The 24,439-nt window shown below is 37.8% G+C and overlaps 1 long non-coding RNA gene across 4 annotated transcripts in view; it reads left to right on the top strand.

The window, feature by feature from the left end:
• LOC106040267 (uncharacterized) overlaps window positions 1–24,393 on the top strand; it is a 173,642-nt gene extending 149,249 nt beyond the window's left edge. For 2 of the 4 annotated variants that reach the window (XR_010833157.1, XR_007169766.2), the window contains 4 exons: window positions 13,432–13,498; window positions 14,341–14,551; window positions 21,714–21,787; window positions 23,678–24,393. This is a non-coding gene — a long non-coding RNA (uncharacterized lncRNA). Of the gene's footprint in view, window positions 1–13,431; window positions 13,499–14,340; window positions 14,552–16,027; window positions 16,700–21,713; window positions 21,788–23,677 lie in introns of those variants that run through there. The other 2 variants (XR_010833156.1, XR_007169767.2) reach the window with 2 other exon arrangements.
• Window positions 24,394–24,439: the final 46 nt, after the last annotated feature.

Here is a 24,439-nt window from a genome sequence, read left to right as displayed (position 1 = left end):
CTTTCCCTAGAATTTAAAAAAAAAAAAAAAAAAAAAAAAACAGAAAAAGGAACGTATGAAAGGTGAGATACATTGTTCTTCTTTCTATTGCCGTATGGATTACTGTGAATATCATTGTGCAATTATGTGATTTGTGTTTTTGTAAAGAACAAAGAGGAAATTGCCATTGCAATTTCACAGAATATCACAATTTTTTAATGTTAGGTCATGAGGAAGAAAGTCCTTCTATGGCTACTAATGCTTTTGAAAATGCTTTCCATGTACAAATTGTCACCTGAAGAGATATTTCCTGGTGACATACATTTAGAATTGCAAAATACTGCTGTACCTTGTTTTTCTTAAATACTTTATAACCAGATGTAACTGGAGCTGAGTAGGTATGCAGATATTTAAAAATGGATCCTGATACTAGGGAATACAGTTCCTATCATCTTTGGCATTTGGAGTTATTAAAACTCTTCAACATATTAATTTTCAGAAAGATCTTTTAAGGAGCTCTATTTAACGATCATTCTGCTTAAATAACCACAAAATCTGCGAGCTTATTATTTACATTATATGATAGTGTTTTTTAACAGTATCTTTTAGTACATATCAAATGTACAATGCCATGGATAATTGGTTGCAGAAATCATTATCTAAAAAGCCCTTAATGGCACAAATATGTGTGAGAGTATGTCCATAGAAGGCTTTTACAGAGCTGGCCTTTTATAGCAAGCCATTAGTGACACTCGCTTTCTGCTCAGCCTCTAGAAGTCAGAAAAAAACATTAGGTGTTTCTGATTCAGAGGTGCAATTTCAGCTGCAACTGTTGAGCTCACCACAATTCAAAAGGTGTGTTTTTTCTCATTTCATCCCTGTCCCCCAAATCACCCCACCACCTCCTTGTGACAGTTCTCTCATCCACCTGCTTTTCATCATGAGCTGATTTGATTCGATTCATTTAGCTGCTAGCAAAAAATTAGCTCTTGCAGCTTGGCTGCTTTATTGTGGCATTAGATACCAAAGCTGATGTAGGGGAAGTGGTGAGTGGTGTTCAGTTAGGGGAGGGGAAAAAGAGAAGGGTGGAGGAGATGAAGAAGGTGAAATAGGCCCTGCTGTTTTGGCTGTCTGGCTGAAAAGGCAGTAGAGCAGCTTGGCTGCAGTGCCTAGCTGCTCCCTGAGAGAGCAGCTCTGTGTCCTGCCACACTGCTTCACTGCAAAATTAACATAGCACTGAAATAACAGCGTTATGTCTTTTAAGGCAGAGATCCTGTAAAATAGACTGGCATATTTTTCATCTCCTCTGGTTGCATTCTCAAACAGGCCGAGTCTATCTTTGTATGCCTGCAAAACACAGTTATTTGTTTTACATAGCATGCTGTTAAGACCAGGTTCATTTCTTACTCAAGGAAACTCCAAAAATAAATTACAACTTCATAAATGAATCCATCACTGTTTTAGTATTGCTACAGTTAATCAACAGTATCTTTCCAAATTTGAGACAAATCTTAGCCACCAGTAGTAACATATGTGCTGTTAGGAAAAGTGGCTCTGTAGATCTGGTTGCTGTGTCCTCCTTCCATCCTGCAAGTGGATGCTGCTTTATTTTAGCAAGAAGCTCCAGATTTGGGGATCTCCTAGCTTCCTCTGATGGTAGGGATGATGATTTTCCACACATGCACATCCTCTCCTCTAGGGATGCATGCCGCTTCAGTTCTTTCATACTGCAGACATACTCTCCCACATTTTCACTTTGTAATAACGTACAGGGGCATTTCTGGAAGGCAAATCTATGTAAGATGCATTTTTTGCTACTGTGGGTAATGGCCTTCATCCTGCAAACATTCTTGTAAAAGAAACAACCAAAACACGTTCACCAATTACGTAGATTATCTTGCCTTATGAGGCCAAGTCCCAACATTACTATGGCAAAACTTCCATTGTGTGCCCTAAGTGTTGTGGATTTTTGTTTTGGTTTTTAACGTCAGCAATTGATTTTATGTTTTCAAAATCTCTCTACGTGCTGTTAGGGCCTCATTCTCCTCTCACTGCTAAAAGACAGGAATTTTAGAAGGGTTGCCTCCACTTACAGTGGAGGCAGCTGGGAAGAGAATCAAAGTAAAATCATTCAGCAGGAGTTAACTATTTATGGCAAAACAGTCTTTTTTAGTAAGAGGTATTATTCTGAAGTACCTGTTATATCCATGTCTTCAACAGAAAGCCTTCAACAAAGTGCCAAACTGTAGAGCATCTTCTCTTCTTTTTTTAAAAACTTTCAGGAGAAAGAGAAGTTTTGACAAGTGATTAAAGTGATGCAGACTTCAGAACACTGGAAGCCTGGGATTTAAAATAACTAAAACTGAAGGTTTGAAAAGAATAAGTTTCAATGGTTTTTCACTTCCTAGCTTACAGTAGACATGTCATAAAATACTTGGATCCAAGCAGCCTTTCTCATTGATGTGTGGAATGGTTTGGATAAAAATGAACCACTAACAGCTCTCTGTCTTGAACATCAGAATAAGATCCAAAGTTTTCCTTTCTGAAAGTGTGCTGGTTTAAAGTTATTTTTTTTCATGGGATTCTGGATGTCTTCTTGAATTTCTGCTATCCTGATTACTAACAGATCAGGATCAGTGCACATCTTTACACAGATTTCTGAGACTGCATCATACTGGAGATGCAGAAATAGTGGCAAACCAAATGAGGTACTTGCAGTATTTCACTCCCAAATGAACCAGAAAATAACTATCAAGAGGTGTTTTGTTCTGTTGTGATTTCCCATTCCAGCCCTAGACCAAAGTTCAGATTCATTTCAGAAGTTTTGAATGTTTCTTTAAAACAGCAGGGTTTGCTCTCCTGCAGCCATTGTACAGGCTCTGGCAGGGACAGTGTCCTCTGTCCTCTCTGTTCCCAGTGTTTTTGTTCTTTCTTCCCACCGCTTCCCACGCTCTAGACAAAGTGGTGAGGTGTGGACTGGTGGAATGGATACGTTGGGCAGAAAACCAGCTGGATTATCAGGCTCAGAGACACAAAGTCCAACTAGTGACTGGTTATCAGGGAGGCACCACTTGTTGCTGATGACCTGGATGATGGGGCAGAGTTTGTTCTTTGTAAGCATGAGGCTTGGTACGATATCAAATTGGGAGAAACAGTAAGTATGCTGAAAGACAGAGAGACATAGGCTGGAGAAATGGGCTGGCAGGAGTCCCTTGAAGTTCAACAGAGGTGGAAGCCCTGCATCTGGGATAGACTAATCCCTGGCAACAGTACCAATGGAGGGCCCATGGCTATAAAGCAGATTTTCAGAAAAAGATCTATGGGACAACAAGTCAGCAATGTGTCTGTCCCTATGGTAAAGAAGATCAAACATATTCTGGGCAGTATCAGCAAAAATTCAGCCAGTAGGTAGAGGGAATTGATTCTGTTTCTTTATTTGGCAATTGTAGGACCCCATCTGGAGTGCTGCATTCACTTTTGGCATCTCCAATGCAATACAGACAGAGACATACAGGAGCAAGTCCTGTGGCAAGCCACAAAGATGGCTGGGTGGGATGGAGCACAGGAGGTAGGAGGAGAGGCTGAGGGAGTCGGGTTTGGTCAGCCTGAGGAAGAGAAGACTTGAGGGAGTTCATATTTCTCTCTCTACCTAACTAATGCAGGAAGGGTTCAGGGGTGTTAGAGCCAGACAGGGGTGTACAGGGATAGAATTAACACAAGTGACAATATGGGAAATTACAATTTGATGTAAGATTTTTTTTTTTTTTTTTTTAACCTGGGTGCAGTCAGCACTGGAACAGGTTGCATAAAGAGATCATGGGTTCTCTATCCCTGGAGATACTTAAAATGTTACTAGACACTGCCTAAGTAGCCTGCTTTAACTTGTCCTGCATTAAGCCATGGATTGGAATAGAGGCCACCAGAGGTCCCTTCCAGACTGCAGATTTTGGTGATTCTTAGAGAGGCATTATGCATACTTGTAGGATACTGCTTTTTTATCTGCAGATCTCTCAGCTGTAAGTGGTTCCAGGGTAATTATAAAGCCACTTTTATTAATGATGATGATACTACAGTGGAGACCTGGTAATCATGTAGTATCAGTTTCTGTCTAGGAATGCAGAACCTTTTCTTAGTGTTGCAGATTACACCACAGGGCCCACTCTGAGCTAGAATAATGCAAAATGGAATTGTTTCTTTGAAAGTGAAAGTTGGTAGAGGATGCATAGCTCGTTTGGTGCATCTTGCGGCTGAAGTCAGTGTTCCACAATTTGCAGTACTCGTTGGTCATGGGTTTCTGAGTGGAGACTATTTGTCAAGACATACGAGGTTTTAAATGGCATTGGTATTGCACCCCACTGCTCCTCCCATGTCCCATACTCTAATACTGACTGGATTTGAACATCTGAACTGGATCTTAGTAGAAAGAAGACATGGATACTTCACAAAGCCTAGAATAGGCAAGCTTCTAGGATATATTTTTTTTTTTTCATCTGCATAAATATAAAGGAACAGCTCTGTGAGACCAAGAAGTATTATCACCATTTCACTAGAGGAGAGACAAGGGCATGCTGGCGGAGTGGTTGTTAGTCATTCAGGAGGACTAGGATGGAGCAAGCAGCTAAGTGCTTTAATTTGTTTTGAAAATTAGAACATTTATATAACTACAGTAAGTGATAACCAGGAAGAAGGAGAAGTCATAAACAACTCAAAACTTTAATAATATTAAAGAAAATTAATTGTCATTCATTTTGTTTTTCTTTGATTTTCATGTGAAAGATTTAATAGTGGTACATTTCACAGCAGGAGAGCTGGAAGTAGCTGTACTGCCAAGAGAACACTTGTGAGCAATGAAGCCAAAAGATTTTACCACCACACTCTCTAGCAGTTTATTAGAATTAAATGTTCAGTCGCTTGCTTGAAGGTGATTATGAGATGAACTGGGGTAAGCTATGATGCATGCAGGCAATTTTCTTTTGTCTAATGTCAGTAGTAGTTGCAACAAAAGTTAAAAACAATCATACTAGAAAGTATGTTTGGTTTTCTGTGCACTAAGTAATGTGCCGATAATTTCATTTTCATAAGTACTGCATTTTTGAGGCAGAGTAGGAACATTTAACTGGAGGTTTTGCTTTCTTGGTTTTAGAAAATTAGAGAACAGCTAATTTCTTTCAAAATAAACAGTCTTAGGAAGTTATACCATACAGAGTACAATTACTTATGCGCTCTTTCAGGAAAAAAAACAAACAGTGTTTTCCTTTCTTACCATGATATAGATGCTTTCCAGTCACCATTGTTAACTAGAAGATTTAATGAGGAGAAACAGAGTCTGGTGAACTACCTCTAAGCCAGAGGTTCCTTTGAAGTTCAGTTTGAAGCTTACATGCATTAGTGTAATGGCGAGTATCACACTCATTGAAATCTCAACAGACATGGCCCTATAGGTTTCATTACATTTGAGCATGGCTGAGTGCTTCAAAAAAAGACAAATTGTGTTTGCAATGCAATACACTCTGTTCATCACTTACATCATCATCCCAGCTGTAGGGTGTCAAATCAAATTCCTCCAAACTGATTTGTATCCAAAGATTTCACGCTGGGCTTACAAACAATGATTTGTAAATAAAGTCAGGTTTCTGAATTTATGTCTGGCAGGTTTTTTATATTCTTTCCACTTCAAAATTGTCATTCTCATGGCTATTCTGATAATTGTTTTTGTCATTTATACACCCCAAGCTTTTACAGTAAATTGTAGGAATATCCTCACAGCTTTTTTATTCCCCTCCAGTGTTTGCATTACCATGTAAACTTTTTCATTTGTTGCTCACTTTAGCTTAGGTTTAGTTTACTATTTAGTTTCCTGTTGCTACAAAAATTAGATTGCTGTTTCTGTTACTCTCAGAACAGAAGAATAATAGGTGAATAATAGGTGAAAATTAAAAAAAAAAAATCTCTTAAAAGCAGTTTTAAAGTTCTGAAGTTGGTTTAAACTTCTAAAAGTTAACCAGATTAAATACTAAAATTTCATTTAGCTTCTACTTCCATTTTATTTTCCTACAGTAGAAAATTTCAAGTTTGCCATAAATTTGACCTTGCTAAAACCTGATATGATATAAGAAAAAGGACTTTTTATCAGCATGGGGCATTTTGCCTGAAGGAAAAAAAAAATGACAGAGTAAAATGTGGATTTGGTTGTACCAAATATTTCTCGAAGTAGATCAGCTTCTCAAAAAGTGAGGTGCACCTTTGTATCAGAGAGTGCCACGTAGACCTCAGCTGTTCAACACACGCAAAGCTAAATGTGCAATGCTAGAAACTTTCAGCCTTGAGCTGGCAAAGGCTTCCACCTGTTCAGTCTTTATATAATTTCCACAGGGCCTTATTTTTTGAGGTGTTCACTATTTTACCATTAAAAACAAAACAAACAACAACAACAAAAAACACTAATTTTAAGGGTGCTGAAGAAGTGATTGGAAATTCCTTCAGATTGCAAGAACTGTGTTTTCAAAGCTCTGTTCCTCTAACACAAGCAGCTGTTTGAGAAGTAACAGACATCCAGCATTCATGACATTAACCTTCCTCCATTCATAAGAAGAAAAGTTCAGGTGAACTGTGTGTGGCTTGAGAGATCTTTTACATTGTGAACAGCAGTTTAAAAAGTTCAAATGCACACAACAAAATGCTAGTGCCAACTACTTAGTATGAATTAGTATCACAGTGACTCAGACTGTGGAAACTCCTTTAAATTAAATTTCTGAAGTGACTCTTCAGTTCTTGTCCTCTCTGTAGATTGATTGTAAAAATGTGCATAATTGGAACCTCCCCAAGATAGCTGTTCTTGACTGGATAAATTATCTGTTCATGTTACTCTGTGTTGATTGAGAAAACATCCACAAGATTTTGGTGCCCATTTCCTAAAAATCTTTAGCACTAAAAGTGGTTTCTAAAATCTCATTAATGAAGGAAAATTTTGAACAAAGTGAAGGATGGGATGGATTTCCTGCTGATGAGACTTGGACATTTTATTTTATATGAGAACAGCAAAACGTACCAAAGGGCTTTTAATCTCTAAAGGAAGTTCTATTTTATATTATTTTTTATTTTTTAGTAGAGTGGACCTGAAACTGCTGGGTGTGGCAGATTAAAATGAAAATTTTGAAATATAGTTTTTTCTTATCCATTGTTTCATTGCAGAATAGCACTCTTCCCCCCTTCGCCCCCTCCCCCCCCGACTTTTCACAATTCAGCTGAGCCTATCTAACTGACACTAACAGAGGCCATTTCTCCCTCCAGTCTCTCCTCCAATCTTACACTGATTCTACTTATTATTTGATCCCTATGTGAGCTGGTACAGCAAATAAAAAATAAATCCTTTTTCTTCTTCCTTTTTCCGTCTTCCTTCTTCTTTTCCAAGAAAAGTCCATAATGCTTTCTTTTGTAATGATCCAAAATTTACTGTCTTTCCTCCTTATTAAAGATTCAAACAAAAACCACAAACCAAGAAGACAACCAATCAACCAAACAAAAAGCTTTTAAAATATTTTTGAAGTACTTTATTTATATTCAGAAATGCTGAAATACTGTATCTTGACTTTTGTGTTCTGAAAGAAACAATAAACTGTCTGATGCATCTCTGAGCTTTAAGACACCTAATGAGATTTCTAATTCTGATCCTTCACGTTCCCCTTTTTCTGGCATCACAGATTGCCTGATATATTCTAGCAGTTTGGGCAGTGAACATTACGTGAGATCATTATGGAAAATGTAGCTATGGATTTTATCCCATGCTATTAAAAGAATCAATAATCCATCCAAAGAAACTCCCATGTCCAATAACAATAGCTGTGGAGAACAGGAATAATGCAAAGCAACATATTTCAGTCTGAGAAAGCAAAATGTTTCAGTCCACGTGACCCAACACTCAACAACAGTTAGCAGGATTCTGAATAATAAATGTGAACTATATAGAGAGACATGGAAAGTGTATTTAAGGAAAGGATTGTTTTGTGGAAAAGAGAGAAAAATGATTCAGACAAAGGTGGACAGTGATTTATTAAATGAATGGTCTTACTTTTCTTTTACAATATCATAATATAATGGGTAGGAAATATATATGTGTGTGTATGCACGTATGATAAAGAATAGCTGTATAACAATGAGGGAGTAATAAATGTGTCGTGCAGGTTATATGGCCGCATTGTTCACAAATTCACTAAACAGGGCATGAAAAGGTCCTATCGAGTTTGCAGAGAAAGTCCATTCTATTAAACTGTGTTGCCCCTGAGCCCTTCTTGTAAAGGAGATGGTGGACCTTACCCTTCATATTGACCTGGTGATAAAAAATAGTCACCCTCTCATGCTGTGAGTAAAACCCTAGTTTTCTTAGGGGAGATTTGCATTCCCTGAAGTGCACAGTCTGGGACTCTCTCCACAGGGGAAACTAGAGGTCTGCCTAAATTGGCACCAGGGAACCTACCAGGGAGGATTCTCCCCAACACTCCTCCATCATAAGAAATTTTAAGCTCTGAATATTACAAGTACTGACCCATCTGAAATACCTAAACAGAGCAGGGAACCATGTCTGTGAAAAGATTTTTGGTTAGCCCAGGAGGTGTCACAGTCATTTAAAGCTGCTGCCTGTTCTGATGTTGGAAGGAAATTACACTGAAGTTCCAGGAACAGTAAATCCTGAAGGAAGTAACAACTTCTGGGGTATTTAAGACCACACAAACAGGTGAATACTAAGAAAATTAAGTGGAATATTCTTGGGTAGAATATGTACAATTTCATCGCTCTTGTTAGTTCCTAGACAGTTTTGGCTATTTTGAGAGTGATTTCAATAACAATTTTCTGAGGCATCAAAGGTAGCAGTATGTTGCAAAAAAACAACTTTAGCCATCTGAGGATTCAAATAGGGGCATCTGTTTGGCAATGTGTTAAGTGTGCCACAGTGTACCTCCAGGCAGTAGATTCACATCTGCTTTGTTATGTTAGGAAATTTAAATGAGTTTTTCGAAGATACAAGGATGGTTTTGTTTAGTTTGCCTCTCGTATCATATGTATTTTGAATTCAGGATCCTTGTCTGTTCTTATGGAGAGACACATTGCACATGTTTGTACTCTGCAGAAGTGGGGATCTTGGTGAGGTAAGGTGGTAAAAGGTAGACAGATGTTCTATCTTGAATAGACTTAATGGTTTTTAGTAATAAATGTATGAAAATATAAAGGGAATAGAAGGAAGGATTCTAAGACAGAATTTAGTCCAAGAGAAGGCTTCTTGTGCAAGCATCTCTCAGAATAAACCTGAATCAAAAAATGCCATTAAATGCTACTTCTGAAAGAAAATGTTCAAGACAATGAAAGAAAATTCTAAATTTGTTATTCCTTTAATTTATGTTTAGTTAAGCAAAAGATACAGATTTTTGTTGTTTCTTTTTGCCTTTCTGTGCCTCTAGTCTGGTAATCTCTTCTGACAGCCAAAACCCTCGGTACCCCTGACATCCTGCTCATGAGTCTTTTGACCTGCCTTTATTTCCAGTCAAACAAAGGACAGGGCAACTCCAGCTACTGAACAGTAACTAATAAATTATCTTCTTTTAATTTAATAATAACAATATTGAATTTCAGAAGGGAATAATCTCCTCTGCTGCTCTCCTCTATTTTTAAAAAATCTCTGTACTTTGTATGCTTTGGTTAGAATTCCAACCTGCAGTCCTGGACCCAGGATATCCTGTTGATTCTTACACTTTACATAATTTCCTTCAAGAATGAAGTTAGCTGCACTTTCAGGTATTTGAAAAACTCAGATGGTGCCAGGACAAGTAGTTACTAGATGTAACACACGCTTGCCTGCTTCTTAACTTTTCATACTTTACTGGGAATAGGGCATAAGCAGTCTTTGCCACATTCATTATCACTTTGTCTGAGTACCATGTATAAACATGTATATAAACTCAGTAATAATCTCTTGTTATCTGAGGAAAGCTGTTAAAGAAGCAGCAGCTGTGGCCTATACTCTGCCTCTGCATTTTGACACAGGTGTGGTAGTTTACTTAAATTTCCTCTTAAGTTCAAGACTTCTGGATGAAATCCCAGCCACATCTTTCCTTTTGCTTTACACCAGTCCTTCCACTGAGTTAACCAGCAGCAGGGCTGCCCTGAAATTTGGAGGAGGGTGTTTTACCCTTAACTAGGTGAGCAGATGGGCAGACAGACTTACTGTAGGATGCAGCGATGGCTTTTGAGGCAGGTCCAGAGTATGTTAACATCATTGGAAGTGCTTTCATTGACTTCTATCCAGGTTTTGGCTGGGGTAGAGTTAATTTTCCTCCTAATAGCTGATATGATGCTTTTGGATGTTTTGGATTTAGGGTGATGATAACGCTGATAACCTGCCGATGTTCCAGTTGGGGCAGAGCAGTGCTCATGCAGAGCCAAGGACGTTCCAGTTCCTGGTGCTGCCCTTCCGGTGAGGAGGCTGGTGGTGCACCAGGAGCTGGGAGGGGACACAGCCAGGACTGCTGGCTTGGGATGCCCAAAAGGGTGTCCCATGCCACGTGGTGTCATGCTGAACAATAAATGTGGAGTGGCTAGATGGGGCTGAGGGGGACTGCTGCTTGCAGAAAAGCTGAGCATCAGTCGGCAGGTGGTTAACAATTGCATTGTGCATTGCTTGCTTTGTACTTTCTGTTATTACTATTAATAATAGTTATAATTATATAATAGTTATAATTATTATTCCTTCCTTTTCTGTCTTATTAGACATTCTTTATCTCAACCCAAGAGCTTTTACCTTTCTTTTCCTGATTCTGTCCCTCATCCCACTGAGGGGTGGAGGCGGAGGTGGGGGTTGAGTGAATGGCTGTGTGGAGCTTAGCTGCCTGCTGGGTTAAACCACAGCTACTTCTTCATGTACTGAGAATGTTTTGAATGTTACCTATCCTTACTAAGGTTTCAAACCCACATACCTTTAGTGGGTTTACATGGCAAGGTTTTGGTAGCAGGGCGCCATAGGGGTGGCTTCTGTGAGAAGGATCTAGAAGCTGCCCCATGTTTGGTAAGGGCCCCACTGCTGACCAGAGCTGAGCCAGTAAGTGATGTTGTTTTGCGCCTCTGTGACAGCGTATTTAAGACAGGGGAAAAAAAAACCACTGTGCCACACACAGCAGCTGGGAGAGTGAGAGGAGTGAGGAACAGCCTTGCAGGCACCAAGGTCAGTGAAGAAGGAGGGGGAGAAGTGCTCCAGGCGCCAGAGCAGGAGTCCCCTGCGGCCTGTGGTGAGGACCATGGTGAAGCAGGCTGTCCCCCTGCAGCCCATGGAGTACCATGGCAGAGCAGGGTTCCACACTGCAGCCCGTGGAGGAGACCACGGTGGAGCACGGTGGACCTGCACTGACGGAGACCGCAGCCTGTGGAAGACCCCTGCTGGAGCAGATTCCAGGCCGGACCTGTAGCCCGTGGAGAGGAGCCCATGCAGGAGCTGCTGCCCATGGTGGATCCAGGTTGGAGCAGTTTGCTCCTGAGGGATGGACCCCGTGGTACGGACCCATATCTGGAGCAGTTCTTGAAGAGCTGCTGCCTGTGGGCAGCCCACGCTGGATCAGTTCGGCAAGGACTGCATCCCGTGAGAGGGACCCCACAGCACAGGGGACGAGGGTGACCGAGAAGGAGCAGCAGAGAAGAAGCGCTATAGACTGACCATAACCCCCATTCCCCCGTTCCCCTGCGCCGCTCGGGGGGAGAAGGTGGAAGAGGGTGGATGGGGGGAAGGTGCTTTTGGTTTCTTTCCTTTGTTTCTCACTTCTCTAGCTTGTTAGTAATAAGCAATAAATCTTATTATCTCCCTATTCTGAGTCTGTTTTGCCCGTCATGATAATTACCGTGTGATCTCCTCGTCCTTATCTCAACCCTTGAGCCCTTTTCATTGTATTTTCTCCCTGTTCCTCTTTGAGGAGGGGGAGTGAGAGAGCGGTTGTGGTGGAGCTTGGTCACCCACATGAGTAAAACCCCCACAATACCACCCACTACTTTCTTAAGGCTACAAACAAATCTCAGGACACACAGAAGAATTCCAGAGTGCATGTTTAAGTATTTGCTGTGTATTATGTTTGCGTGCTATAATGGAAAACTGTTTATAGAGGGCAGAAAAATTAGATCTTTGTATGCAACGTTTATCTCTTGATGGAGTCTGTAAGAGCTGGAAAGAAAAAGCAAACCACTTATTTTCACATTTTCACTGTAATTTCTAAGCATAATTCTGACACGCTAATAACAATTTAAGAGCAATTTCACTGGTATTGGAAAGAAAAAAACAAGCCCATGATACTCAGCAAACTGACAGCAGAGGGCACCAATGTCCTGCATTGGAGAAAAAAAGGCTTTTCCCTTATGTAAATTGTACAATAAATCCTTGTTTGCTCTTACCAGCTTAATGCAAGAAAACCAAAGCAATATGTCAGTTTTAACAGATTTTTAAGGTTGGCTATTTTGAGTGTTTCAGATAAGTCCTTGTTATGGAAATGCAGTTTCCAACATCAGATGCCAGAAAGAAAAAAGAAAAATGTCTAAACTGTTGTTTATCAAAATACATTGCTCACACATTTGCTAAAGATAATCCAGTTGTAAGGGCTTGTTGCTTGTGAATTTTTAGCCCTTTCTTTCCCAAGAAAAGTAGTTATTCTACATGCAAAATATTTTATGCTCTATTTATTAGTAATCTAAAAGTTTTAATGAATCTGTAGGAAAAATCTAATAGTGACTTATGTGACAGTAATTTTCATAAAAACTAACAAAAACACCGGAGAAAGTATTTGATTGCTGAAATCTGTGCATGTTACTGGCATCTCCAAAAACTGAAGCTGACAAGGTTGCAAAAGCTAAGAACATCCACATAGAATATTCATTGCATTTCCTTGATATTAACATGCAAGTGTAGGTAGATAGTGCCTACCACCAGTATTTCAGCTTGCTGTAGAGATGTGAACCCTTGTGCCCCTAAGACATTTAACTGTTGTCAGGTACAAAGGGTCAACAGGAAGGGCTATACAAACTGTGTGTGCATGTGAATATTTTTATATATACCACAGAAAGATTATACCATATGCTTTTATGACATTATATACTATTTATTGGTGCACATATATTTGTACGTATTTACTGAACAACACTGTTGCATTGTGTTATGTTTATTTAGACAATGGCTGTAACAGGATGACAGCAGGAACAAATTCTTTGCAAATAGCGTTGATGCAGGGTATCTTTTACACATGTTCAGAGAACACTGAGATAACTGGTTATTGTGAGACCAGTAATTGAAAAAGGAATTACTAAACCCACTGGTTATTCCCTTGGCCTAACACTGGTTTTACTATTATTATATATTCATATTTGTTTATTGAAAATAGCCATGTGAAGATAATGAGCTGAAGACCATTCTTTGTTTCTTGGCATTCTCAGGCACTTAGTCTCCAAGGATTTCGAAGTTGGCATGCTCTAAATTTGTAATAAAATACCCTTCTAATTGGTAAGCATAGAAAGTATTACTTTAATAAATATTTGATGAACAAAGATGTTTTATCTGTTCATTAGACTCTAGAGTAATATATGTTCATTAGAAGAAGATGAATAACAGCATTTAATATTCTTTGTTTACAACAGAAGGTCACATGGAAGAATATATTAATATGTAAGTTGTGACCTTCACACTTTGTCAGTTTTAACAACAATGGGTTTGTTTCCCTTATATGGTCAGATCTGTGTTTGATTTCCAGCTTAATTAAAGCAATTAAATTCACCCTCTGTGACAGGTAAAATGCACTGTGATTGACAAGACTGGTTTGGTTACTTCTAGTTTGTCCAAAAATAAATAAATAGATAATAATAAAAAAATCCTTTTTAAGAAGGGAAATTTCTATTCACATGCCATGGAATGAAATTGTAAGTTACTATTGAATATATGAGCAATTAATATCAGAAACAAGTATCAGAAATAACATCAGATGATTTTTCTTTTTGAATACGTATGTACCTTAACAAGAAATAACAGTCACAGAAAGAGAAAGGTGCAGTATGTCTCTTGCACTGCTTATCTCATAAGTCATGGACATACTCTAAGTTCTCAAAGCTGTTAGACAGTACAACTCTGTTTAAAATTGCATGACTGTTAAGTGTATTACACTTAATAGCTTTCAGGCATGGTTTCACAGAAAATACAGTAGGAACAAAGAAACAGTGGGCCAGAGAGAAATAATGCTTAGAGCTTGTCAAAAGCTGCTTTTGTTGGATTGTTTACTGAATGTAACCGTTCTTTCCATTATCACTTTCCATCAATAAAATCATCATTTTCTTCGAAAATCTGTTCTACAGTTAATCTTGGAAACCAGGATCCAGTCATCTTGCAGCCCAGAAGAGGAATCAGGTCTACAGGAAACCATGGAATCCCAGCTTTCATTGATTTCTTACTGATTTTCAAATGAAAAGAAAGTAAAAATGTCAGAATTTCCTGGAGGACACACACTTAAATCAGCAACAGTGCTGGAGAAAAGCCATTCCAGTAAGACGTTTGACTTTGTGGGAGGTAAGCAAGGTAGGATCTTTACCTGTGGTTTAGCTGATGTATATAACGTATTTTATTAATAATATAGACATCTCAACAATGTGTTCTTTTGCTCTTTTCTAGTCAGGGTATGCTCTTCTTATTCCTTGTTTCCATAAAGAATGGTCTATGAATAATTCTTGCGGCATATATGGGTCAGACTACTAAAGAATTCAAAGGAACAATACTAGAAAACAAGAAAAAAGTTTCTTTGTCATACATAATCTGCATACAAAATCTTTTTTTTTTCCTTCTATGTTTTCCTTTCTTCAGTCACATAGGTATCATCCCTCTTACTGAAAAGCAGAGCTGGAAAAAAAAAAAAAACAAAAAAAACTTGCATCTTTATCCTAATCATAAACTACTTGATTTTTTTCCTCACTTTTATTTTGTACTCTAAATGCAAACATTGAATGCTGACTTCTGAGTAGCAGCCTATCACATACTCACAACAGTAAGGCATTAGTCACAGAGGAAAAGAAAAAAAAAACAGCAATAAAAACAGCCATCATTGTGCTTCTGCCCTCCATATTTCTGTAGAAAGTCCTGAAGAGGGTGCAAACTATGCTTTATCTTTGTGGTTTTGATTTACATTTCAGTGAGTCCACTTTCTCCTGTGCAAAACTACTTTCTTCTCATTTGCATAAGCCTATATGTTGCATAAATAGCATTGACTATGAAGGAGTCAGCATAAAGGATGCAAGCAAGAATTACACATATTCAAAGCAAGAAATTAATAAGTTGGATGTATTATATCTCTTGAAGGGGAAGCACTATTTATAATGTTTGGTGAAAAAAATGATTTTGAGTTTGTAGATTGGTTCCATTCATGATGATAACCATGAAAAACGGTACCCAAGATGCTGAAAGAGCAATGTTATTACCCTGAGCAAAGCGTGCCCATTCCTTGAGGCAGTGCTGATACACTAACTATTCTCTTTTTCCCTGTTCCGAGGGAACTGTGTTGCCACGGCTGAGGAGAGGGGCTGTCCCTATGCTTCACCATTCTGCTCTCAGCACAGATTTGGTGTCTATCCCAGAAACACTGGGGCTTGCTAGCAGCTCTGCCCGCACCCCAAGAAACCATGAAAGTGATGGAAGCCAACTGCTCCCCCTCTCCTTTTGTTCCTCTATTGTGCTACTCTTTTGTGGTGTCAATTCCGAATATGTTTTCATCCTGTTTAAGAAAAGTCATTCTGTGGAATTAGGAGCCTGTGTAAACTTTGCCCTCTGGTGACACAGTTAATACAAGAAGTTGTTAATATGGCTACTATATAGAAGTAGTGCTGGGTTATCTGAGATGAGGATAGCAGCTGATGTTGAATCCTGTTGTTCTTTCAGAAGAAGACTTGGTTTTGACTCGGTTTTAATTCTTATCATACATTCATTAGCATTTCTGTGAAAACCCATAATTTCTACGGCATTTATAATCAATTAGTGATTAATTTCTTTGCACAGGAATCTTCCCTGCATTAGTAGAACAAGGCCATATATTTCACATGGGTAGCTGTTCAGAATGTCCTGTGACATGTCCAACAACAACTTTGTCCTACAAGCACTCTTCTTGGAAATTCAGAAGTAGCAACAAGATCCAAATAGATGGGATGCTTGAACTTTCCCTCCAGAGACAGGTGGTGTTCATCCTCAATACGCAGGCCAGCGTGCCCATGATTACCTGTTTTCTGAATAAAGACCTGTTCAGCTTCAGTGATATTAATCTGACAGTGTTTTATAATTTGTTCCCAATTTAGATTTATAATAAATCTAAAAAAAATTTGTTTAATTTGGACCTGGTTCCCAACCAAAGTTGTACCAATCCTGTGTACAATTACTATTTTTTCTCACCTGTAGTCTGTTAATTTCTAAACAAATAACATTTAGAAACACTGGAAATTCCTGTGTCAGATTTTAGAACTGCTTTTGACACTCATAAATTGAAAAAATTTCTCATGTCATTGAAACACCAACATTTGGCAGAAATTGTGAGGGGTACAATGCCCTCACAGTGGCACACTGTGACACACTGCCAGAGCAGTAAATCTTGAATTATAATTGCTATGACAATGCAGCTGAAGAAAACACAATGATTACTTATGAGGTAAAATAAATGTCTCTACCTCTCACGGAAAAGTCTACCTATGATGAAAGCTACTTTTTACATTAAAAAAATTGTGCTTGAAATTTGCATCCAATTCTATTCAAATTAATATGGCTTGACATAATTTGTAGACTTTTCTAAATTGTTTCTCAGGGTGGTTATGTATGTACATATGCATTCTATTTTTCCACAGTCACCTGAATTAATTCAACATAACAAAAGTTCAGTACTCATTCTATAAGCCAGACGTCAACAACCATTTTTTTTAAAATTAGTATTCTTGTCACTGCTTTTCTGTACAGAACTAGTTTGTTTGCCAAAATTGAATGTGTGCTATTAGACTATGTGCAGTATTATAAATAGATGTATTTGGCCAGTCCAGCATATTACCAATGCCTTGTCCATGCTGTTCCTTGCAATGCACCTTTCTCATGTTCTGCAACTTTCTGGTTTATGTAAATGCTGTATTGATATGTTTGATGATATTGCTCAGTACTGGTATGGCAGATTTCCACTAGAATTAAAGGAGAAGAATGACATTACCCAAGTTACTAAATAGTTAGACTTTACCAGATTCAGTAAGTCTCCTAACCTCTGTAAGTAAATGCAGAGAAGAAAAGAATACTCAGGGATGTGTCATATACACTAACATCAATTTGCTTTTTCCCAAAGCATCTATTTATTGCCATCATTAAAGTAAACAAATAAATAAATAATGAGTCCTGGAAAGGATGTTTTGAATCAGAATGGCAAGTTCTATAGTCTGGTGACAGAGAGGAGAAAGGCTATCATACTGACTGTTTTTGTTAGGGTACATAGGCCTTCTGGAAAAGGGTGGGGAGGCAGGGAGGGGGCACTTCCCAAATTTTCTGTTGGAAAAGTTAGTATGTTTGATGAACAATGCAGAATAACTCATTGCCCTTCATGGAGGAGTTTACAAGAAGAATGAAAAAATAACTTTCTCAGAAAAATAGAAAAAATAAACCAGCAAAGTTTACAAATCATCTAGTTCTTTTTTTTTTTTAATTTTTAAAAATGGTGCACAGAATATTGAGAACAATATCCCGTATGTCTTATGAACCTTCAAGTGCAAAACCTTCTATAGATTACACCTATTAGTGAAAAATTGTGTACTAAAATTACTGTTTATTATTGAGGGGAAAAAGTGGTTGCAAGAGAAACCATGACCTAAGCACTTGTTTGTGTGAGAATATTAGTTTTCGCACTAAAGTATTGGATGCATTTTTCAGATTGGATTAGACAATGTCTATGAAAGAGCCTAACTAAAAGTAATCCTTTTCAAAGATTAAGCCTTTGAAGTCATCTTTTAGAAGATTTATCTACATGTGACCTGCAATAGAAAATGGTAGTACCATAAAATGTCTATGAGTTTCAGTTCCTACAAACAATAGAAACTAAATGTCATGATTTTAGTTTTGACATCACAAATTTTGTACTTTTGACACTAACTGATTTTCATTTTTGACATCTCTATTACCATACTGACAACAACCTTTTAATGTTTAGCGAAGAGAGGGTAGAGAAGGAGATGTTAGAGATTTCTTGGATATCTCTAAGGAGGGATGTAGAAATCCTACCAGCAGCGATTTTGACTGTGTAGCCAAAATCTGAAAAGAATCAAATCTTAAGTATTAAGTTAACAATTTAATAATAATAATAATAATAATAACAATAACACAACAAAACCCTCTGAAGATTAGTTTGCATTCAGAGAAAAAAAATTGAGACATTTTGTTTAAAATTTTGTTATTTAAAAAGACCCCTGAAAATTTTCTTCTCATGTGTTTATGAATTTCTATTCCTGTCTAAGCTTTTATCATTGTGTTTAGACCCTTTCAATCCATTTGTGCTCTGTGGGTGTAAGACAGGATTTGTAGTCATGCAGGAAAAGCTGAAAGTGAAAAAATTAGTTTCCTGACATCCTTAGGCCACAGAAAAAATGTCAGCAGAGACAGAAGTGTGAGGGATTTAAGAGAGACAAAGGAAATGAAGAAAAGAAAGGCAGAAATCTACAATATACAAGGACTTTGTCCTAAAGACTTTTGGTCAGAAGCAATGCCTGTATGTGCAAAATGTCAGTCAACATTTCAGAACATTCAGGGGAAAAATTGTAGTACTGTATTTTTTTTCCTTCCCTGTTTCAGACATGTAGGATTGTGAAGTGTCTTTAAGGATGACACAAGCCAGTTGCTTCAATTCTTAACTGAATAAATATTTCATTCTTTACAATGGAGATTGATACCAGATTCGGTTTGTTGGCACAGTTTTGAGATAACTGACGTTCTACTGGGAAGAATACCAAAATAAGACACGTCCAGGATTGTCAGCTACTGCACAGTTGTCACAGCTCTCATGTATTTCCATCAAGCGGAGAGGACAGGTGAAAGAGCAATTGCTTTCTGTGGAGGAAGTTTTGGCTTCACTCCATGAGAGGGTGTGAAGGATGCCTTGTTGAGGAACAGGAGAAGCAGTTTTTTTTCAGGAGTGTTGTTTGTAAGACCCATGCATTTTTTTTGTGCTTTCCTGCCCATAAAGGCAAGTAATGCAGCGACATCAGAACAATCTCTTGTTTTTGTGTACCAGAGTGAGCTACAATCTGTTCTGCTGCTGCCCACTTTCCAAATGGGATTGGGACAGGAAAATCTGATAATGAAGAAGCTGTGTAGGAGCTTTAGTAACACTCAGGGAAGCCAGTGGATTACTGCTTACCCTCATTAGAGGTCAGGAAAACAGTCTAAACAGACAAAATGCTAGGAATTGCTAGGATATAGAGGAATAGAGAGCAAATAACATCATTACGGTGCTATATAAGTCTGTGGTGCCCCTACGTTTTGGCTACTTCATGTTGTTCTGCTTTCCGTATTCAGAACTGTTATGATAGAAATGGCAAAAGGAAGTATCAAAGATACTTCTCTATCAAAGCAGCATCTGTGGGAGGAATGGCTACTCTGACTAGGATTTTGTTAGATGGAAAAAAATGACAGAAAAATGTGATAAAAAGTCCATATTAGTCATGTAAAGGCAGATATATGACATCTTTATTTATAAAATCATGGGAGGGACAGCAAAAGTGAATGGGAGGAAATCCTTCACTGTCAATTCCAAGGCGAGAGCTTGAGTACATCAAGGGAAATGCAACAAAAAATGTCCAGAGCTGAGGCTTCTGAAGCAAGGAGATGTAGTTAGGAGAGGAGTCTGTCTGCTAGAAATCCTCTGTTGTGAGTATGTGGAGACAGGTTATGGAGCTAAATACGTCTTTGGTTTCACCCTATTGCTGCGTTTTTTCTCACCTAGCAGAAGACATCAAGAAGATAGACCAAGTTTTTGGTTTGAGTGCTCAGAAACAGCAAAGAGAATATGGAATAAAGTTTGTGCGTTGATACCAGAAATGCTGTCATAACATAGCATTGTACGTGGCTATTCTCAAGGACGGCATACATAGAACATAATCTTCCAGTCAGGTTATGTATAAGGCAAAAAAAAAAAAAGAAAAACAAATAAACAAAACCACAAATCTAATATTCAGTAGTCAAATCCAGTATATTCAATATTTTTTGAGGTGGTATCAGTCAATAGTGAAAAAAGAATTATTAAATTTTAATTTCAAAACCTTTTTAATTTAGAAGTGTATGACAATAATTATTAAAACTCTCACTGAGAAAATGAAAACGCTTTAAAAATTTAAAGGGTATAAAAATTATCCCTGTGTGGAAATTCAGATTTATGTTAAAAGTTATCTGAGTTCTTTAAAGGTGTGTAAAAATATTCAATAGTTATGTGTAAGGCAATCTATCAAAGTCATTTGCTTTGCTGGAATGCAAGTTTTAATATGCAAATTGAAAGCAAAATCACTACTACAGCTGCATGTAAATACTGTTTCTCGCTTCTCCCAAGTTAATTTCAACACTGACAATAGAGAAATAAGGATGTATTTTAATTAATATATGTGCCACAGTTCATTTCATTATGGATAAGATTTAGCTGTAAGTTACAGAGCGACAGTTTGATTTGGTTTCACTTGAATATTTGGAAGATTTTTGAACTGAAAAGATACAGTATACACCAGAACAATGCTCTATTTCATATTAATATTCAGTATTAAGTTCACAAATTGAATTAGCTGGAGAGCTGAAACTCCCATAGTAAAGCTTCTACAGCTTAGTGCAGATTTTAGGCTATCAAGCAGCTTTACTGTAGCTTTGTTTACAACTTCTTCTATTTATAATATATACTTTGAGATGACATGTCAAAGGCAATTCTTGCAGCAGCATTAGTAGAAGAAACTGTTGTATTTCCTTTGAAAGTATGAAAGACCTTGTTATTGGAAAAATGTGTTAAGAGAGTCTGAAATTCAGTGTTGAACAGGAACTTTTTTGCTTCTGAGCTAAATCCCAGTGAATAAATTGGAAATGCTCAATTTGGCTCAAATGCAGCTGGATTCAGATTTACAAATAGTGAATAATAATAGTTCAAAATGCTACTTTTGAATAAGACCTGAGAATAGGGGCTGAACTTTTATAAATCCTAAAGAGTAGCCTGTTCCTGAGGGAATTCCAATGAAGATTTAACTCAGTGCAGGCTGTGCTTTCAGAAGCACTTCAGCAGTGGTAAGGTGTTGTAGCAATACATGAGTACACATTATTATGATTGCAGGAAAGTGGCAAAAACCACAACAAGCAAACTACTTTGGGGTGATTTTTTAATGAGAACGCAAAACAGAAAGACTGTGTAAGGCATGGTTATGAAGTGGAAGGAAGATGTAGTGATGATAAAATTTTAAAGATATATTTTTTAGATTTTTTTTTCCGTTACTTCATTTTTTTTGGGGAAGGAAAAAAAAAAAAGAGGAGGTAGACGAGAGAAACGCATCATTGAAAGGCATCATTCCAGAGAAAAGACTAGAAATACAGATGGTGGGGAGAAATGATGTAACTAGATTTCACAAATCACCTGCTTGTTTAATCTTTTGAAATATGTATTTTCGTGATCAGTACCGTGACTTCATGTTTCTCTGTTTATTTCAAGAAGGAGAGACAACAGATTAGGTGAAGAGAAGAACAGAGAATCTCCATCAGCATAATATTCTGTCAGGAAATGAGGTTTGAACAATGCACCACAAAAGTACAAAGCATGTTTTCCTTATTGGAAACAGACTTTGCTTCTCACACCTTAAGGTTATACTAATCTTTTCTATTAATTTTTCCACTTTCTTTCATTTATTTTGTTTCATGATCTGTTTTCTATCTTTCATATATGCATATTTTTCCATTCATTTTCAAAAATATCTTTATGGTCATTGGGTTATTCAACGTGCATATCCAATTTTTATACACTACAAATCAGATCCTAAGTAGTGTTAAACACAGTTGGATTGCCTTAAATGTCCATGGTATTATTCTTATTTGAGCAAAATGTTTGTCTATGAGACTCTGCCATGGGTCAGTTCCCCATTTTGGCAAATTTGATAGAAATATAACTAAAGTTCAGGAATGCTTTTAACCATATTCTTCAGTTTTGAAGCATAAATGAAATAAATGAACTCAATGAGAGAGCACTAACAAGTAGATAAAGCAGTCTCATCTGTGTGATTACATACCTGTATACGATTGTATAAAATTTTGCTTCTGAGGCCAAAATGCCACTCCTAGATTTCCAGATTGTTCTACCTGTAAAGCTAGCTGTAATCTATATTGGCAAGCAAATATAAGAAGGCACAGTTCTTTTCCCAGTTTGTTGTTGGCAAGGAACTCTTTTCGTCTTAGACATGCACACATACGTAAACCCTAAGCCTATTACCACTGACAAATCCAGCAAATCTTACTTCATTTATTGCAGCTTTTAAATATGCCTTTGAAATATGGCACAGATGCTGGCTAGCACATAGATTTTAAATGTCTCTCTCCAATCTTTGCATCTCACCTTTCTATAGTATCAACATATATTCCTCATAACTTCACTTGCCAGTGCCTAAAAATAATCCCAAAATTAAATGAGTTTGATGAATCGTTATAACACTTACTTCAAGCTCTTGAAAAATAAGAGGATGATGATTGTAGAAAGCACCGGATTTATGATAGTAAGTCTAGATTTGTTTAGACACAAATTGTTAAAACAATGTAAGTCTACTTCCTACTCATTGCTTAAATGTCTAAGAAACCAAATTTCAGAGGATTAGCAGTGAGAGCTGACTTATGTTGCAGCTACTGCATTTCTGACAGCAAACGAGGCCAAGGAAACAGCAAGTACTCTTGCTTTCTCAGCAGTGTTCTGGATGAAGGTGCCCAGGTGGGTCAGTAGCTCCTAGTAGCTGGCCCAGTCCTTCCTGATAGCAGCTTCCTGAGGTTTCCAGCCATTCCAAAAAGGCTCAAGCCCTCTTCGCAGCTCTGCAGCGTTATTTAATCCCCTGTCATCCTTTTCACCTTTACAGCTTCCAGTCAGAGATCTTCACAGCCCTCCTCTGTCCCACTCCAAGGCTTGACAAACCGAAGTCTACAGTCTAACCAAAACATGCTTCCTCTGAGTAATTTGCTCTCTCCGGCAAATCCACTCCAAACCTCCTCTTACCTCAGAACCATCAGCTCCCATGCCATACACTTGTAGCTCAGCTCGGTGTTGTCTGCTCAAATGTTCAGTGTCACAAGCCTGTACTGGCTGCCCACATCCATGACCATCCCACTTGCCACAGGCAGGGGAGCTCAGCATCCTTCTGCAGAACCATCCCTGTCTCTAAAACTCTGGTGTAATCTGTGGTGAAAAAAAAGGAGGAAGGATCTGTGTGGGATCAAAAAACTGAAGGAAAAGCAGGACCATGTTAGCCCTGTCCTGATGCATCTTGATTCTGCTACATTTATCAACTTCATTTCCTTCTCTTTCACTAAACAGCCAAGTCCAGTCCTCTGTAGCCTACTTGCAGTGACAATGGTAACCAGTTCTTTTTTTTTTTTTCTTTTTTTCTTTTTTCTTTTTTCTTTTTTTTTTTTTTTCTCCAGCAAATAGGTCCTCTGGAAGAGTTCTAGCAAGGCTACAAAATCAAGTCATTCAAGGTAATGGGTCGTAGGGCCTGATTTTGAACTACCAGTCTGGAGCTGTAAGTCTGCTCTGCACCTTGATTTGTGTAGCCTCTCACACACAGTAGTTTATTTAGAAACCCTGCACACAGAGGACTGTAGTTTTGAACTGTTCCCTGCTTCTTGGGCTGCAACGTCTGAGCCTCTATGTCCTGATTAGAGGAATGTTTCTCAGATCTGTCTGTTCTCGCTTGTCTACAAAAAGATATATATTTATATTTATAAAGAGAGAGATTAAAAAAAAATAAAAATCTTTGAGGACTAACCTCCCTCACAATATTATAGTAAAATTAAAGTTTTGTAGTAATTCAGTTTCACAGGAGAAGGGCTGCACATGAACTGCAGTTTCTCCAGTGTAACCTATCTTACCGCAGCCTTTAGTTGCAAAGGCTAAAAATAATATAAATAAATAAATGTAATATTGCATGTAATAAAAAAACTGTCATCTTGTGGCAATTCCACAGAGCTGACAGCCTGCTTCATCATCAAGCATTTCTCTAAGTTGAAAGTTCATGTCTGTCCTTCTCAGGAAAGTTACTAGCCTTTAAATACTGAAATATACATTTTTCTTTCTACTATTCTCTAATGTAGGTGAAGACTGAAAATCTCTAATCTGGTTTTGCTGAGATACCTCATCTTTGAAAATACTTTCTTCCTCAACCTTCTTTGTCTCTGTATATAAAA

The sequence above is a fragment of the Anser cygnoides genome, chromosome 1 (genome assembly GCF_040182565.1).
Source record: "Anser cygnoides isolate HZ-2024a breed goose chromosome 1, Taihu_goose_T2T_genome, whole genome shotgun sequence".
NCBI classification, from domain to species: domain Eukaryota; kingdom Metazoa; phylum Chordata; class Aves; order Anseriformes; family Anatidae; genus Anser; species Anser cygnoides.
This window is presented reverse-complemented; position numbering and strand designations above follow the sequence as displayed.